We start from the raw sequence: 17,552 nt of genomic DNA, 5'->3' as shown, positions 1-17,552 counted from the left end.
AGTCCAGTGACAAGGGCCAGAAGGCAGAAGGGGACAAGGAAGCTGGTGATAGGGAACCCAAGGTTGAGTAAGGATATTATTGATGTGTTGTGAGATTGTTAACCATTGTCATAGGGCAACATTTGCAGTAACTGTTAAATAAGAACCTATTTTGTTCTGTAAGCCTTCATCTTAAGTGAGAATAACAGCCCAATTGGAAGAGCATAGTCAATGTTACTGAACTGTGTATGTAGAAATTTTTGAAACGGTGTATCTTTGGTTATGTGTATTTTCACCAAAAAAAAAAAGCTTGAGAATTTAGAGGGTTAATATGTTGTGGCGTTGTTTACCAATTTCATAAAACAACATGAGTACTACTGTTTCATGAAAAACTATTTGTTCTGTAAGCCTTCACCTGAAGTGCAATAAAATATTAAAAAAAAAAAAAAATTGACAAACCACTGGCCAAACTGACAAAAGAAAAACAGGTTGTTGTTGTTAGGTGCCTTCGAGTCAGTTCTGACTCATATCGACCCTACATACAACAGAATGAAACACTGCCCAATCCTGCACCATCCTCATGATCGTTGTTATGCTTGAGCCCATTGTTGCAGCCACTGTGTCAATTCATCTTGTTGAGGGTCTTCTTCTTTTCCACTGACCCTCTACTTTACCAAGCATAATGTCCTTCTCCAGGGACTGAGCCCTCCTGATAACACATCCAAATTATGTGAGGCATAGTCTCGCCATCCTTACTTCTAAGAAGCATTCCTGTTTTACTTCTTCCAAGACAGATTTGTTCATTCTTTTGACAGTCGTGATATATTCAATATTCTTCACCAATACCGCAATTCAAAGACGTCAATTCTTCTTCTTCAGTCTTCCTTATTCATCATCCGGCTTTCACATGAATATGAGGCTATTGAAAATACCATGGCTTCGGTGAGTTGCACCTTAGTCTTCAAGATGGTATATTTACTTTTCAGCACTTTAAAGAGGTCTTTTGCAGCAGATTTGCCCAATACAGTGCATTTTTTGATTTCTTGACTGCCTCTTCCATGGGTGTTGATTGTGGATCCAAGTAAAATGAAATCCTTGACATCTTCAAACTTTTCTCTGTTTATCATGATGTTGCTTATCAGTCCAGTTGTGAGGATTTTCATTTTCTTTCTGTTGAGGTGTAATCCGCACTGAAGGCTGCGGTTTTTGGTATTCATCAGTAAGTGCTTCAAGTCCTCTTCACTTTCGGCAAGCAAGTTTGTGTCATCTGCATAACACAGGTTGTTAATGAGTCTTCCTCCAATCCTGATGCCCCTTTCTTCTTCATATAGTCCAGCTTCTCAGATTATTTGCTCAGCATACAGATTGAATAGGTATGGTGAAAGGATACAATCCTGACAAACACTTTTCCTGACTTTCAACCATACAATATCCCCTTGTTCTATTTGAATGACTACCTCTTAATCTATGTACAGGTTCCTCATGAGCACAATTAAGTGTTCTGGAATTCCCATTATTTGCAAAGTTATCCACAATTTCTTATGATCCACACGGTTGAATGCCTTTGCATAGTCAATAAAACACAAGTTAACATCTTTCTGGTATCCTTTGCCTTCAGCCAGGATTCATCTGACATCAGCAATGATATCCCTGACAAGAGAAAAACTGGATAGGAAGCAACTAACCCAAATAAGAAATAAGATGGGGGACATTATAACAGACTCAAATAAATGAAAAGATCACAACAGAATGTTGTGAAAAATTGTACTCCAAAAATTTGAGAACCAGGAAGAAAGACATAAATTTCTAGAAACACACTATCTACCTGAACTAGCACGAGCTGAGATAGAAAATCTAAACAGATCCATAACAAGAGAAGAAATTGAAGAGGTTAAAAAAAAAAAAATACTCCCAACAAAAAAAAACCTGGCCCTGATGGCTTCACTGGAGAATTCCACCACACATTCAGAGAAGAGCTCATTCCAGCACTACTCAACCTAATTCAGAGCACAGAAAAGGAAGGAATACTCCAAATTCACTCTATGAAGCCAGCATAATCCTGACACTAAAGCCAGACAAACACAACACAAAAAAGAAAATTACAGACCAATATCAAAAATTCTAGCCAATAGAATTCAGCATCATATAAAAAAAAATAATATCACCATGACCAACCTGGATTCTTATCAGGTATGCAAGGATGGTTGCACATTAGAAAATCAATTAACATAATCCACCACATAAACAGAACAAAAGAAAAGAATCAAATTATCATCTCAATTGATGCAGAAGAGGTATTTGATAAAGTCCAACACTCACTCATGATAAAAACTCTCAATAAAATAGGAATAAAAGGGATATTCCTCAAATAAAGGACATCTATACAAAACCAATAGCCAAAATCATTCCCAATGGAGAAAGACTGAAACTTTCCTCCTAAGACCAGGAAAAAGACATGGATACACTTTATCACTACTCCTATTTAACAATGTTCTGGAAGTCCTAACTAGACAAATGAGGCAAGAAAAAGAAATAAAGCACATCCAAATTGGAAAAGAAGGAGTGAAACTATCCCTATTCTCAGATGATATGCTCCTATACATAGAGAACCCTAAGGAATCCACAAGAAAACTCCTGGAACTAATAGAAAGATTCAGCAGAGTAGTAAGGTACAAGATCAACATACAAAAATCAGTTGGATTCCTATACACCAACAAATAGAACTTCAAAAAGGGATTCAGGAAAACAATACCATTTACAATAGTCCTTAAAAAGAAAAAAAAAATACTTAGGAATCTAATAAGGGACATAAAAGACCTGTACAAAGAAAACTACAAAACACTACAGCAAGAAACCAAAGAGATCTAAATGGAAAAACATACCAAGCTCATGGATAGGAAGACCAACATTGTGAAAATGTCAATCCCATCCAAAGCGATCTACAGATATAATGCAATCCCAATCCAAATACCAACAGCATTTTTTTACAAGATGGAAAAACTAGCCACCAACTTTATATGGAAAGGAAAGAGGCCTCAAATAAGCAAAGCATTACTCAAGAAAAGAAACAAAGTGGGAGGTCTCACACTACCTGATCTCAGAACCTACTATATACAGCCACAGTAGTCAAAACAGTCTGGTAATGGTACAAAGACAGACACATAGACAAATGGAACAGAATCGAGAACCCAGTTGTAAATCCATCCACCTATGGTCAGCTGATCTTTAACAAAGGACCAAAGTCCATTAAATGGGAAAAAAAGAGTCTTTTTAACAATTGGTGCTAGTCCATCTGTAAAAAAAAAGAAACAGGACTCATATCTCACACCATACACAAAAACTAACTCAAAATGGATTGAAGACCTAAATATAAAACATAAAACAGTAAAGATCATGGAAGAAAAAATAGGAACAACACTAGGGGCCCTAATACATGGCATAAAGAGAATACTAACCATATGTATCAATGCACAAACACCAGAAAATAAACTGAACAAACACTTATGCTCATCAAAAGATTTCACCAAAAGAGTAAAAAGAGAACCTACAGACTGGGGGAAAAAAAATTGACTATGACATATTTGACAATAGTTTCATCTCTAAAATTTATAGAATGCTTCAAAACCTCAACAACAAAAAAACAAAAAATCCAAATAAAAAATGGGCAAGAGATATGAACAGACATTTCACCAAAAACATTCAGGCAGCTAACACAGCTTACAATCATTAGCCATTAGAGAAATGCAAATCAAAATTACAATGAGATACTATCCTACCTCAACATTACTGACACTAATTTAAAAAAGAAATGAAAGTAACAAATGTTGAAGAAGTTGCAGGAAGATCAGAACTCTTATGCACTGCTGGTGGAATGTGAAATTGCACGACCACTATGGAAAACAATATGCCACCTCCTTATAAAGCTAGGAATAGAAATACCATACTATCCAGCAATCCCATTCCTAGGAATGTATCCTAGAGAAACAAGAGCCATCACATGAAGAGACATAAGCACCCCATGTTCACTGCAGGATTATTCGCAATGCCAAACAGAGGGAAACAACCTAAGTGCCCATCAACAGAAGAATGGATAAACAAATTATGGTACATAGACACAATGGAATACTACCCGAATATAATGAACAATGATGAATCCACTAAACATCTCACAACATGGATGAATCTGGAGGGCATTATGCTTAGTGAAATAGGTCAATCACAAAGGGACAAATATTCTATGAGACCACTATTATAAAAACCCAAGAAAAGGTTTATACACAGAAAAAAAAATCCTTGATAGTTACGAGGTGGAGGAGGAAAGGAAGCCATTAACTAGATAGTAGACAAATGTTAACTTTGATGAAGGAAAGACAACACACAATAGAGGGGAAGTCAGCACAACCTGACCAAAGCAAAATCAAAGAAGCTTCCTAGACACATCTAGATACCCTGAGGGACCAAGTTACTGGGGATGAGGGCTGGAGACCATTTTCTGGGGGGACATCTATGTCAAGTGGCATAACATAGTTCATAAAGAAAATCTTCTACATCCTACTTTGGTGAGTAGTGTCTGGAGTCTTAAAAGTATGTGAGCAGTCATCTAAGATATAACTATTGGTCCCATCACGTTCAGAGCAAAGGAGAATGAAGAAAACCAAAGACAGAAGGAAAATATTAGTCCAAAGAACTAATGGACCACATGAACCACAGCTTCCACCAGTCTGAGTCCAGAACTAGATGGTGCCTGACTACAACCACTGACCACTCTGATAGGGGTAACAATAGACGGTCCTGGACAGAGAAGGAAAAAATGTAGAACAAAATTCAAATTGATCAAAAAAATAAAAAGTAAAAATAACAGACTTACTGGTCTGACAGTGACTAGAGGAACCCCGAGACTATGACCCTAGGACACCCTGCTAACTCCCGAAATCCACTTTTCAGCCAAAGATTAGACAGGCCTATAAAATAAACAATAACACATGTCAAGAATGTGCTTCTTAGTTCAATCAAATATATGAGACAAAATGGGCAACACCTGCCCAAAAGCTAAGATGAGAAGGAAGGAAGGGACAGGGAAACTGGAAGAATGGACATGGACAGCCTAGGGTGAAAAGGGAAAGGAGGAGAGTTCTGACACATTGCGGGGATTGCAACTAATGTCACAAAACAATTTGTGTACAAAATTTTTGAATGAAAAACTAATCTGTGCTGTAAACTTTCACCTAAAACACAATAAATTTTAAAAAAGAAAAATGATTATAGCTTAGAAAACCCTATTGTGCAGTTCTATTCTCACAGGGGATCTCTATGTGTCAATATCAACTCAAAGGCACCTAAAAACAACAGAACTTCCAGTACAATGTTGAATACAAGTGATGAGTGCATACATCCTTATCTTTTTCCTGACATTAGGGAAAAAACACCGAGTCTTTCACCGTTAAGTATGACGCTAGCTGTGGTTTTTCATAAATGCCTTTTATCAGGTCACTGGCATTCTATTCCTCATTTGTTAAGTGGTTTTTATCATGAAAGGGTGTTGGCTTTTGTCAAATGTTTCTTTTCTGTCTCTGCTAGATGATCATGTAGTTTTTGTCCTTTAACCCATTATTATTGCATTAATTGATTTTTATAGAATTGACAAACTTTTTTTTATGAATTCCTGGGATAAATCCAACTTGGCCAAGGCTTATGATTCTTTTTATATGTTACTAGATTCAGTTAGTTGGTATTTTGTTGGGGATTGTTACATCTCTTTTCTATAGAGATACTGGTCTGTCATTTTATTTTCTTGTCATTTCTTTGTATCATTTTTGTATTAGGGTAATACTGTAATAAAACAAGTTATGAAGTAATTCCTTTTTTAAAAAAATATTTTATGGTGTTTTGGGTGAAAGTTTACCAGCAAGTTAGGTTCCCGTTTGACAATTTCCACACAAATTAATCAATGACAATAGTTATGTTTTTCACATTGTGTCTGAACATTCTCTTTAACTGTGTTCTGGTTTGTTCCATTTCCAGTACTCTAGTTTCCCTACCCCAATATCTTCTCATCTTTGCAATGGATTGGAGCCAAACAGATGTTTTTGGAGTACGAATTTAGTGGCTAATATCCTTTATTTTGTGTGTTACTCTGCTTTTCTACTAAAAGGTGATCTCAGGGGATACTTTGTTTCAAAGTTTAAAGAGTGTATTAGGGCGATAGTCTCAGGGACTCCTCTGTTCTCAGCTGGTTCAGTTAGTTTGGACTTCTTTAAGAATTTGAGTTTTGTTCTGCATTTTTCTCCCATTCTAACAGGGATCATCTACTGTGACCCTGGTCAGATGGGTAAGTGGTGGGAACTGGGCACCATCTAGTTCTTCTGGTCTCAGGGTAGTCGAGGTCATGGCTCGTGTAGACTTGTTTCTCCTCTGATTTTGGTTATTAGTCTTTTGCTCCTGATGAGTAAAACCAAAAATTGTATGTTAGATGGCTGCTCACAAGCTTTTAAGACTCCAGATGCTACTCATTTCACTAGTATGCAGAACTTGAACTTTGTGAATTATTTTATGCCAACTGACTGAATTGTCCCATGAGATTATGGTCCTAAGTTTTCAACCCCAGCAAACCAATCTTGGAAGGTGTTTGGGTATATCTAAGAAGTATCTGTAGTTGTGTGTTCAATGAATAGATGTACCTGCCCAAGTATATCTGTAATTACATGTGCATATAGACACTTCTATCTGTTCTCACATATGTATACACTTGCATCTACCGGATACATTTATGTCTATATTCATCCATATGTGATCCTAGACTCGTTTTTTGGTCTTTGTTGAAATTTATGCCTTCTTATATGTGTCAAAATCTTTATTACAGGCATCCTTTTCTCATGAGCACTTCTCAGCCACATCATTTACTGTGGTCATGCTGTGCACACTGCACCCTCATTCAGTGCCACTTTTTCTGTCACCAAAAATGACATATATCTATGATCTAAAGCATACTTCCCCCTCCCATCCCTCCTCCCCCTGGTAACCACCAATGAACATTGGTCTCTTTATATATGTCTAGTCTTGTCTTCTTATAAAAGAGAGATCATACAATATTTGTCGTTATGTGCTTGACTTACTTCATTTAGCATTATGCTCTCCAGGTCCATCCATGTTATAATATGTTTCGTGGACTCTTTATTCTTTATGGTTGTGTAGTATTCCTTTGTATGTATGTACTGCATTTTGCTTATTCACTCATCTGTTCATGGGTACTTTTCTTGCTTCCATTTTTCTGCTATTGTGAATAAAGTTGCATGAACATAGGTGTGCATATGTCTGTTCATGTCACTACTTTTAGATGTCTAGGGTGTATTCCCAGGAGTGAGATTTCTGCATTGTAGGGTATTTCTATTTCTAGTTTTTTGAGGAAGCACCACAGAGTTTTCCATAGTGGTTGTACTATTTTACAGTCCCAACAGTAATCCAATCTCCCCATATCCTTGACAACATTTGTTATCTTTTTTTTTTAAATCCTTGTCATTTTAGCTGGAGTGAGATGGTATCTCATTGTAGTTTTGATTTGCATCCATTAACTAATGATTGCGAGCATCTTTTCATGTGTTTGTTGGCTGCTTGGATGTCCTCTTTGGTGAAGGTTCTGTTCCTGTCCTTTATCCATTTTATAATTAGGTTGTTTGTCTTTTTGTTTTGAGTTGTTTTAGTCTTCTATAAATTTTAGAGATTAGACCTTATTGGATATGTTGTTTCCGAAGTTTTTTTTTTCCAGTCTGTGGGTTCTCTTTTTACTCTTTTGATATTTTTTTTGTTGAGCATAAGTTTTTACTGTTCATGAAGTCCCGTGTACCTATTTTGTCTTCTTCTATTTGTACATTTGTTATTATGCTTGTTATCCTATTTTTACAAAGAATTAGGGCTCATCGTTTTTTCCTTATGTTTTCTGAGGAATTGTATCGTTTTAGGTTTAAAATTTAGGTCTTTAATCCATTTTGAGTTAGTTTTGTGTATGATGTGAGGTATAAGTGTTGTTACATTTTTCTGCTAGTGGATATCCAGTTTTGCCGCCACCATTTATTAAAGAGACTATTAGTGACCTCATTAAATAGACTTTGATCCCATGTCAAAAATCAGTTGTCAATAGATGGCCGGATTTATTTCTGAGTTCTCAATTGTATTCCACTTGTCTATAGGTGTATCTTGGAACTAATAGACAGTTTTGATTATAGTGGCTGTATAGAATGTTTTGATATTGGAGAGTGTGAGGTCTTCTGCTTTGTTGTTCTTCAACATTGTTATGACTATACAGGGTTTCTTTCCATTCCATGTGAAGCTGGTCATTAGTTTCTCCATTTCAGTAAAGAATGTTGTTGGGCTTTGTATCAGGATTGCAATTTATCTGTAGATGGCTTTAGGAAGAATTCACATTTTTACTTTATTAAGTCTTCCAGTCCATGAGCACAGAGTGCCCTTCCATTTATGTATGTATCTTTAAGTCTCTTGTAGCAGTATTTTATAATTGTCATTGTATAGACCTTTTATATCCCTGTTGTTATTGTTGTTACATGCCATCAAGTTAGTTCCGACTTATGGCAGCCCTGCGTACAACAGAATGAAACACTGCCTGGTCCTGCGCCATCCTCACAATCGTTGTTATGTTTGAGCCCATTGTTGCTCCCACTGTGTCAATCCATCTCATTGAGAGTCTTCCCTTTTTTCACTGACCCTTTACTTTACCAAGTATGACGTCCTTCTCCAGGGTTTGGTCCCTCCTGATAACATGTGCAAAGTATGTGAGATGAAGTCTACCATCCTTGCTTCTAAGGAGCATTCTGCCTGTACTTCCAAGACAGAATTTTTGTTCTTTTGGCAGTCCATGGTATATTCAATATTCTTTACCAACATGGTAATTCAAAGGCATCAATTCTTCTTTGGTCTTCCTTATTCACTGTCTAGCTTTCACATGCATATGAGGTGATTGAAAACACCATGGCTTTGGTCAGGTGCACTTTAGTCTTTAAAGTGACATCTTTGCTTTCTAACACTTTAAAGGTCTTTTGCAGCAGATTTGCCCAACTCATTGCATCTTTTGATTTCTTGACTGTTACTTCCATGAGCACTGATTGTGGATCCAAGTAAAATGAAATCCTTGACAACTTCAATATTTTCTCTGATTATCATGATGTTGCTAATTGATCCAGCTGTGAGGATTTTTGTTTTCTTTATATTGAGATATAATCCATACAGAAGGCTGTAGTTTTCGATGTTCATCAGTAAGTGCTTCAAGTCCTCTTCACTTTCAGCAAGCAAGGTTGTGTCATCTGCAGGTTGTTAATGAGTCTTCCTCCAATCCTGTTGCCACATTCTTCTTCATGTTGTCTTGTTTCTTAAAACCACACAATATCCCTTTTTTCCATTTGAATGACTACCTCTTGGTCTAAGTACAGGTTCCTCATGGGCACAATTAAGTGTTTTGGAATTCCCATTCTTCACAATGTTATCCGTAATTTGTTATGAACCACACAGTTGAATGCCTTCGCATAGTCAATGAAACACAGGTAAAAAAAAAAAAAAAAAAAATCTTTCTGGTATTCTCTGCTTTAAGCCATGATCCGTCTGATATCAGCAATGATATCCCTTGTTCCATGTCCTTTTCTGAATCCGGCTTGAATTTCTGGCAGTTCCCTGTTGATGTAATGCTGAAACCACTTTTGAATGATCTTCAGCAAAATTTTACTTGCATGTGATATTAATAATATTGTTTGATAATTTCTGAATTCTGTTGTATCACCTTTCTTTGGAGTGAGTAGAAATATGGATCTCTTCCAGTTGGTTGGCCAGGTAGTTGTCTTTCAAATTTCTAGGCATAGACGAGTGAGCGGTTTCAGTGCTGCGTCTGTTTGTTGAAACATCTCAATTGGTATTCTGTCAATTCCTGGAGACTTGTTTTTCAACAGTACCTTCAAGTGCAGCTTGGACTTCTTCCCTCAGTACCATCGGTTCTTTATCATATGCTACATCCTGAAATGGCTGAACATTGAACACTTCTTTTTGGTACAGTGCCTGAGTATTCCTTCAATCTTCTTCTGATGCTTCCTGCATTGTTTAATATTTTCTCCATAGAATCCTTCAATACTGCAACTCAAGGCTTGAATTTTTTTCTTCAGTTCTTTCAGCTTGAGAAATGCTAAGCATGTTCTTCCCTTTTAGTTTTCTATCGACAGGTCTTTGCACATTTCATTATAACACTTTACTTTGTCTTCTCGAGCCACCCTTTGAAATCTTCTATTCAGCTCTTTTACTCCATCATTTCTTAGTTTCGCTTTAGCTACTCGACGTTCAACAGCAAGTTTCAGCGTCTCTTCTGACATCCATTTTTGTCTTTTCTTTCTTTCCTGTCTTTTTAACGACCTCTTGCTTTCTTCATGTATGATGTGCTTGATGTCATTCCATAACTCATCCAGTCTTCCGTCATTAGTGTTCAATGTGTCAATTCTATTATTGAGATGGTTTCCAAATTCAGGTGGAATATACTCAAGGTCTTGTTTTCACTCTCGTAGACTTGTTCTAATTTTCTTCAACTTCAACTTGATCTTGCATGTGAGCAATTGATGGTTTTTCCACAGTTGGCCCCTGGCCTTGTTGTGACTGATGATATTGAGTTTTTCCATTTTCTCTTTCCTCAGATATAGTTGATTTGATTCCTGTGTATTCCACGTGGCGAGGTCTACATGTACAGTCATCATTTATGTTGGTGAAGAAAGTCATTTACAATGAAGTCACTGGTCTTTCAAAATTCTATCATGTGTTCTCCAGCATCGTTTCTATCACTAAGGCCAAATTTTCCAACTACTAATCCTTCTTGTTTCCAGCTTTTGCATTCCAATCACCAGTAGTTATCAATGCAAAAGATCTTCAATTTCTTCATCCTTGGCCTTAGTATATTGCCAGGTCCTTCTTCCTAGTCTGTGTTAGTCTAGAAGCGCCTCTGAAACCTGTCCACCCAGGGTGACCCTGCTGGTATTTGACATACAGGTGGCAAAGCTTCCAGTATCACAGCTACATGCAAGCCACCGCAGTTCAACAAACTGACAAACGAATGGTGGTTTATATCCCTGGTTAGATTAATTTCTAGATATTTTATCATTGGGGGGCTGTTGTTAATGGTATTGTTTTATTGATTTCATTTTCAGTATGCTCCTTGTTAGTATAAAAGAACCCAACTGATTTTTGTGTATTGATCTTGCACCCTGCTACATTGCTGAATTCTTTTATTAGTTCCAGCAGTTTTCTTGTAAAATCTTAAGTTCTTCTATGTATAAGATCATGTCATCTGCTAATATAGTTTTACTTCTTCTTTTCTGATTTTGATACTTTTTATTTCTCTTTCTTGCCTTATTACTCTGGCTAGGATTTCCAGCACAATTTTGAATAAGAGAGGTGATACTAGGTATTCTTATCTCATTCCCATTTTCAAGAGGAAGGCTCTCAGTCTTTCTTCATTGAGTATAATGTTGGCTGTTGGTTTTGCATGCATGCCTTTGATTATGTTGAGAAATTTTTCTTCTATTCCAATTTTGTTGATGGATTTTTTAAACCATGAATGGGTGTTGAATTTTATCAAATGCCTTTTCTACATTAATTTATATGATCATATTGTTCTTTTCCTTTGTTTTATTTATGTGGTGTATTACATTGATTGATTTTAAAAAGTTGAACTGCCCTTGTAGTCCTGGTTGAATCCCCCTTGATCATAGTGTATGATTTTTTAAATATGTTGCTGAATTCTGTTGACTAGAATTTTGCTGAATATTTTTACATCTATGTTCATGAGGGATATTGGTCTGCATTATTTTCCTTTTTTGTGATGTCTTTGCCTGGTTTTGGTATCAGGGTTATGCTGGTTCCATAGAAAGACTTAGGGAGTGTTCCTTCCTCTTCTATGTTTTTGAAGAGTTTGAATAAAATTGTTACCAACTCTTCTCTGAATGTTTGGTAGAATTCTCTAGCATAGCCATCTGGTCTTGGGCTTTTTGTTGGTATTGTTGGCAGTTTTTTTAATATCTTCAATCTTTTCTTTTGTAATGGGTCTGTTTAGATTTTCAATTTCTGTTTGTGTAAGTTTAGGTAGGTAGTGTGTTTCTAGGAATTTGCCCACTTCATCTATGTTTTCAAATCTGTTTGAGTACAATTTTTCAAAGTAATCTGTTATGATCATCTTTATATTATTTGGATCTGTTATAATGTCTCCAGTTTAATTTCTTCTCCTGTTTTTTCTTTTGTCAGTTTAGCTAGTGGTCTGTATATTTCAAAGAACCAATTTTGGATTTTTTTTTTTTTTATTTTCTACTTTGTTTATTTCTGCCCTCATCTTCATTATTTCATTTTTTCTATTAGCTTTAGGCTTCTCTTGCTCTTCATTTTCTATGTGTTCCAGTTTCCTGTGTAAGTTATTGATTTTGGATCTTTCTTGTTCTTTAATGGAGGCATTTATTGCTACAAATTTCTCTGTGAGAACTGCTTTTGCTGTGCCCGAAAGGTTTTGATAAGTTGTGTTTTCATTTTCATTTGATTCTAATAATTTTTAAATTTCATTTTTTATTTATTCTATGACCCAATCGTTTTTTAGTGGTGTATTGTTTTGTTTCCATGTATTTATTTAAGGAGCCCCGATAAGTCAGAGTCAACTCAAGAGCAAAAGTTTCGGTTTGGGGGCACAGTGGTTAAAGGGCTTGGCTACTGACTGAAAGATCTAGCTTCATACCAATATGGTCAGAAAAGACATTTTGTATAATTTCAATCTTTTTAAATTTGTTGAAATGTTTTTTGTCCTAGCATATGAGCTATTCTGGAAAATGATGCATGTGTGTTGAAGAAAAATGTGTATTGCTCTGATGATGGGTGGAGTGTTCTATATATGTCCGTTATGTCTAATTGGCTTATGGTTTTATTTAAGATCTCAGTGTTCTTGGTGATGTTCTATTTAGTTGTTTTTTCTAGAACTGAAAGTGATGTGTTGAAGTTCCCAACTATTATTATGGAGTTGTCTGTTTCTACTTTCATAATAACATTTGTTTCATATGTTTTGGGGGGTTGCTGTTAAGTGCATATGTATTTATAATTGTTATACCTTCTTGCTGGATTGACTCTTTTATTATTATGTAATGATCTTCTTTATCTCTTGTAATAGATTTTTATTTAAAGTCTATTTTATCTGGTATCAGTATGGCTGCCCCTGCTCTTTTTTGTTTACTGGTTGCATGGAATATTTTTTGCCATCCTTTTATTTTCTCTCTGTTTGTGTCCTTATGTCTAAGTTGTGTTTCTTGTAGACAGCAACAGGATAGATCATGTTTTTGTTTTGTGTTTGTTTTTTTAATCCATTCTGCTACTGTCTGCCTTTTGCATAGAGAGTTTACATCATTTACTTTTAAGGTTATTACCGAAAATGAAGTGTCTACTTCATTTCTGCTATTTGTTTTTTGAGTGTTTCTTATCTTCTTTGTCTTTTTATTCTCTTTAATATTTGTGTTTAGCTGCCTTCTTGTGATGAGCCTTTTTGTATTCTTCCTTCTTTCCTTCTATGTATTTTTTTTGTGATATCTTTGCGGTTACCACACATATTACATTACACAACTTGCAATTATGACAATGTTTAACATATGAACAACATGATATACAATAGTAACATATTAAATCTATTCCTGATTTTCACCTCCTCTCTTCATTTTTGTTGAGGTGTCTCCATTAACTTCTTTGTATATTCTTTATCCGATAGGATTACCTTGTACTTATTCCTTGCTAACTTAATGTTGTATCACATGCAGGATTAAATTCTTGAATTTATTCTTTGAAAATATCATATACTTGATCCGTATGATTGCCCATATTGTTGCATTCTTTTTTTGTTATTTTTGTTTTTGAGATCTTTCTCTCTCTCTCTATATATATATATATATATATTTTTTTTTTTTTTTTTTTGCCCTGTATGGATTCTAGTATTTGTCTAATGTTCTTGCCTTTCCACTTGGAGAATTCCCTTGAGTAATATTTGCAGAGCTGGTCTGGTAGTGACACATTCCCAGAGCTTCTGTTTGTTTGGGAGTGTCTTTATTTTCCCTTCACTTTTGAATGGCAAATTTCCTGGGTAAAGGATTTTGGGTTGGCAATTTTTTTTGCCCAATATTTCATATATGTCACTTCATTGTCTTCTAGCCTCTAGAGTTTCTGAGGAGAAATCACACAGATTCTTATAAAGGACTCTTGGTATGTTATATTGTGCTTTTCTCTTCTGCTTTCAAAATTCTCTCCTTGTCTTTGGTTTTGAGTAACATTATTAGGATGTGGCATGGGGTCGATCTTCTTGTGTTTCTTCTAATTTGAGTTCGTTTAGCTTCCTGTATTTGCAAGTGTCCAGGCATGGACCAGTAATTTGAAATTTGCCTCCAAAATTGGAGGATGCCAAGAGACCAAAGAAAGAGGTGGGCAACTCTGCTGCAGGAGTTTATTGGGAGGCTTATATATGGGGCTAAGTCCTGGGCAGCCTCAGGATCAAAGCAGATCTCTCTGCCCAGCAGTCAGGTGCAGAGGTTTTATAGGGGTTAGAGACAATAGTGTCTACTTGCCAGGGATGTTACATAAGGCCACCTCGGCAAGGTCACATAACAATGGCTTGGAAAACAGTAGTGAATTAACAGAAACAACAATGAACTAGCAGAAAGTGTGGGGACAGCCATGTTCAGCCCCACAAAGCTGGTTTCTCCCTTCAGTCCAAAGCTGGCTCTTACAGTCCTCTTCCACAAAGTCCTTCAGGGTATGAGAGGAGGTTTCACTGTAGAGACAGACAACTTTGCTGTAGTTGGAGGCACAGACCACACCAGCAGTACAGAAAAACACAGCAGACAATCCCTATACCCAGGAAAAGACCAAAAGCCATCAAAACACCATGTCAACTAGAGGAGAAAGAAGAAAATTAGGTTGCCACTGAAGACCAGCTATCACCAGTGTCCAAGGCTTCTATTTGTTTCTTCATGTGGCCTAAGAGATCACTTATGTTCTGGTGGTAGACTGGTATATAGGTACAATATTCAGTCTTTACTATGGCACATGTCTTGTCATGAGTGGCTGTTAGAATGTCCAGAGCCCTTCTGTTCTGAAAGTATTCCTTCCTCATTTGTATGTTTTTTTGAAGTTAATAGCTGGAATCTTTCTCTGCTGTCATTCAGGGTGTGTTTAGTAAAATTAGTTAAACCTTCATTTTGTCACATTACTTCTAAGGAGTACATGGGGGAACAAAAACAGTTAAAAGGTAATCACACTAGTGGAAATACTACGCTTGGTCCACCTGGCTTTCATCATGGGGTAATTCAAAGGTTTTGGTATAGTTTCTTTGATGGTCCCTGCAGCATAGGGACCCAAAGTGCAACAAGCTATCCAATTGGATGGTAAGCATGGCCACAGGTAGTGGCCATACAGCCACCTGGGTGCCATTAGGAGCAAAATGTGCTCCTGCCTTCCAGTTGGAGCGTTTATATTGCAGTCAATCAGTGATATTAGATATTATCACTCATTGGTAGTAGGACATGTGAGTCCAGCCTACTATTGGGGTAGAAGACTTGGAGGGAGATGGGGGGGACTTAGGGGAGACAGGGAAACCCAAAGAGTTTTCCTTGGTTCAAAACAGACAGAATCAGGTTTCCTAGTACACACTGTTCAGGTACCAACTATCTTAAACCATCCCAGAGTTGGTAAAGTTGGTAAACCCCCCCTCGTGGCTGCAACTGAGAGGTGTTGTGTTCTCTTACCAAGACGCGGAAGTCTCTGATAGTCTGAGTCCAGGAAAAGGTGATGTTATGCCCTTCCCCTCCTGTCATGCCCCAATTAGTTACAGAGGCTTTCATGCCCCTTCCCATGTCTCTCACATCTATCCAATCGGTTCTGGTCAGGGGCTCCATGTTCCAAGCATGCCTTCGGGACCTGAGAAAGGGAGTTGTCCACAGACCCAGCAGGTGCTTTTGCCGTGGACTACGGCGAACCTGTGAGCCCACTCTAGGAAGAGGTTGGCAACCCTGAAGGGAAGAAAGCAAAGTAAGCCATACGTACAGTTGGAAAGAAAGGTGTTTAGTAAGTATCAAGAGGGGTAAATTTTCCTCTTCTAGTAGGATCACACTCGTGGCTTTCCCTCAGGTAGTGCGAACAGTGGCTTCTTTAGGCATTTTTCCTGGCCAAGTGTACCATATGTGCTGCCCCAAGGAGGTCACCTGAGGGGTTGTGAGTAAAGTCACCCATTTTGCTGTATGCCAGAAAAGGAGACCCACTTCCATCCCTCTTGGTATAGCCTTCATTCCTTTTCATGTGAATCATGACTGCCAAGGCCCTCTGTGCAGTAGGATAGTGGGCTCCCACGTTAGGTCGATCAGTTCCTCTGCCTCCAGAGGGATGAAATAACAAATCCACCCTAGTGAGATTACCCATGACAGGTGCCGGTAGATGGTTCCACTTCTCTGTGAGAGGTCCTAGGGTGTCTGGAGGGCCATGCTGTTTTGTTCCAGCAACAACCTTGGTGGATATGCTTCCAGAGCTTGTGACTTCACTCAGATCATTGCTGGGTGGTCACTTGGATCCTAGTCTGGAATATGGAGCTAAAGCCCTAGTGGGAACTGAATTTATCAATCTTAAAGCCTCAGGCAGAACCTTAGTACACCCAGCCAGGGAAGACTTGCCTGTAAGAGTCCATAGTTGTTTCAGGACTCCGTTCTTCCTCTCCACCAGGCCTGCGGCCTGGGGGTTTTAGAGCAGCTGGTATGCCATTGTACCCCATTTTCAGCAGCCCATTTGCACACATTGCAACCCCTGATCACTTTCAACCCTGTAGGGTATCCTGTACATAAACATTCAATTTTTGTAACTACTTTTTTGTAACAGCTTAGTTGTTCATTTACACGGGAATGCCCCTGTCAAGCCAGTGACTGTGTCCACACAAATGAGAGCATACTTCATCCCTTCACTGGGGGATAGGAACCCTATATAATTTAGCTGCCAGTCTGTCACCACCTGTGTTCCTTTATGTACCTTCCTAGGATGGTGGGCCAGAGGCCTCTGGCATTGGTGTGAGTACACAGGGAAATTTTGTACATCACTCACCAGATAACTATACTTTACAGCTATGTCTTCCTCTTTGACTTTTCCAACCAATATGGGCACTAAGGTGTCCACTTTTATAGTGAATCCAATGGGCAACATCTGGGGTTTGGAGGCAATCCCAGATGTCCTTCCACAAGGCTTTCTCCTACAGGTCTCCATTAGTGTCCATTCCTCCTTATGCAAATTGACCTATCCACATAGTTAGCCCACAGGCTACCACCCAACTGTGTATACACAGAGTTAAGAGCCAGGGTTCATGGGTGATGACCATCCATACGGTCCTTAATTTAGCCTATTTACAGCTTTGCCTTGAGCTGGTTTCAAACTAAATGGTGTCAGTGGAGGCTTGCATAGCCACCGCCATCCACAGTGGTGGCATACTGGGCTAGAGCCATCTGTGCACCTGGCATCTGCTGGCAGCAGGCCTTCCACTCTCGTGG

The sequence above is a fragment of the Trichechus manatus genome, unplaced genomic scaffold (assembly GCF_000243295.1).
Source record: "Trichechus manatus latirostris isolate Lorelei unplaced genomic scaffold, TriManLat1.0 scaffold00042, whole genome shotgun sequence".
Classification (NCBI taxonomy): Eukaryota; Metazoa; Chordata; class Mammalia; order Sirenia; family Trichechidae; genus Trichechus; species Trichechus manatus.
This window is presented reverse-complemented; position numbering follows the sequence as displayed.